The sequence below is a fragment of the Procambarus clarkii genome, chromosome 27 (assembly GCF_040958095.1).
Source record: "Procambarus clarkii isolate CNS0578487 chromosome 27, FALCON_Pclarkii_2.0, whole genome shotgun sequence".
NCBI lineage: Eukaryota > Metazoa > Arthropoda > Malacostraca > Decapoda > Cambaridae > Procambarus > Procambarus clarkii.
In genome coordinates this window covers 14,374,998-14,377,265 of record NC_091176.1, presented here as the reverse complement: position 1 = coordinate 14,377,265, position 2,268 = coordinate 14,374,998, and the positions used below count along the sequence as shown (strand labels likewise).

General features: G+C 46.6%; 1 non-coding gene across 1 annotated transcript; it reads left to right on the top strand.

Annotated features, from left to right (window-relative positions):
* The first annotated feature begins 1,421 nt into the window (after positions 1-1,421).
* On the top strand, positions 1,422-1,494 carry TRNAI-AAU (transfer RNA isoleucine (anticodon AAU)). The gene has a single exon. It is a non-coding gene; the product is annotated as a tRNA-Ile (tRNA).
* Positions 1,495-2,268: the final 774 nt, after the last annotated feature.

The following is a 2,268-nucleotide window of genomic DNA, read 5'->3' as shown; positions in this document are numbered from 1 at the left end:
TAGTGGTTGAGTAACTGTGACAGACAGGATCTTTCCCGCTCTAAATCCATGTTGTCCTGGATTGTGCAATTCATTGTTTTCCATAAAACTAGAAATTTGATTCCTAATCACTCTTTCAAACACTTTTATTATGTGTGATGTTAGTGCAACTGGCCTATAATTTTTTGCCAAGGCTTTACTCCCCCCCTTGTGCAACGGAGCTATATCTGCAGATTTAAGTGCTGCTGGTATCTCCCCTGTATCCAGGCTCTTTCTCCATATTACGCTGAGTGCTCTCGCTACTGGTACTTTACATTTCTTTATGAATATTGAATTCCATGAGTCAGGCCCAGGAGCTGAGTGCATAGGCATATTATCAATTTCTCTTTCAAAGTCTTCCGAGTTTGTGGTAATATCCGTTATATTATCTGCAGCTTGAATGTCATTCATAAAGAAGCTGTCTGGGTCATCAACTTTCATGTTGTTTATTGGTGTGCTAAACATAGCCTCATACTGGCTTCTTAGAATTTCACTAATCTCTTTGTTGTCCTCTGTGTACGTACCTTCATTTGTAATTAACGGTCCAATACTGGTCGAGGTTTTGGATTTTGATTTGCGTATGTGAAAAAATATTTCGGATTTTTCCTTATCTCTTGTATAGCTTTCTGTTCCAATTCCATTTCCTCAGACTCATATGATCGCTTCAACGTTTGTTCTATTTCCTCAATCTCCCTGCTTAGGCTTGTTTTCCTTGCTTGTGATAGTTGTGTCTGCCGAAGCATTTCCGTTATTTTTTTCCTTCTCCTGTACAGTCGTCTCCGTTCTCTTTCTAGAGTGGTCCTCTTTCTGCCCCTCCTCACAGGTACGTGCTTCAAGCAGACCTTGTAAGCTTCAGCCGTACCTGTCGGCCACTGCCTCGCCGCAAATACACTTGTATTCGGTGTGGACTGGGGCAGCGAGGCAGAGAGCCACAGCAATTCGGAGGGCCTGCGGTGTGAGACGGGTGTCAGTTGCTGACATTGGGGTTGCTAATAGGAAGTCATCAAGAGTGCCAAGATCAGGCTGGCTACCGTTACTGCGGCCTAGATGACAAGCCCCCACTCCTGAACACCCTGTGTGGAAAACTCCGTGAGTAGGAGGAACTGGGTCATATTCTCCAATACATTATTTAATGTTTACTAGAGTTGGCAAATAAGCTTGTCATGGGACCATAAGGACCTCACCATGGAATAGGCTGCTGGAATGGGCTCTGTGACCCACCATATAGGTCAGGAGAGACACGTAAATGCAGATTCATTTATGTTATACATAAAAAGATGACCCAAGAGGTCACTGTAGTCGAGGGTGTTTCCCTATGCAAGCACACACACACACACACACACACACACACACACACACACACACACACACACACACACACACACACACACACACAGTCTCGAGCCTCCATAGCTCAGTGGATAGAGCGCTGGTCTAATAACCCAGAGGCCGGGAGTTCGATCCTCCCTGGAGGCACGCCTGTTGGGTTCCAAAGTGTTTGAGGGAGCCGGCCGGCCGAGCGGACAGCACGCTTGGCACGTGATCCTGTGGTCCCGGGATCGATCCCGGGCCCCGGCGAGAAACGATGGGCAGAGTTTCTTTCACCCTAAGCAACTGTTACCTAGCAGTAAATAGGTACCGGGGAGTTAGTCAGCTGTCACGGGCCGTTTCCTGAGGTAGGTACTCACCTAGTTGTGCTTGCGGGGGTTGAGCTTTAGCTCTTTGGTCCCGCCTCTCAACCGTCAATCAACAGGTTATAGGTGTGTGTGTGGGGAGGGGGGGGGGGAAATAGTAGTAGTAGTAGAAACAGTTGATTGACAGTTGAGAAGCGGGCCGAAAGAGCAGAGCTCAACCCCCGCAAGCACAACTAGGTGAACTAGGTGAATACACACACAAAAGTTTCCGAGATGTCAACAAGAACATTTTCATTGCTCGAGTTGGTAAACAGGTGGAGTGGGTTAGCCCGAGACTGGCGAGTCCAGGCACACGTGTCTGGGAGCCGGGACAACCACAGTCAAGTGCCTTAAGACATACACCACGCACACCCAGACAGGAAGGCGTGAATGATTCCAGGTATTTGAAGAACTTTAAATCTTAGTTGTAAACTACAGAACGTGCAGAAAGGATACGATTAAGTACTTTTTCTTTTACCAGCAATGATAGAGTGCTGGAATAAATTCCCAGTGGGGCTAGTGTCTGGTAAACTTCTGAAGTTTACCAAGTATTTATGATAACATATACAAGGAAGAC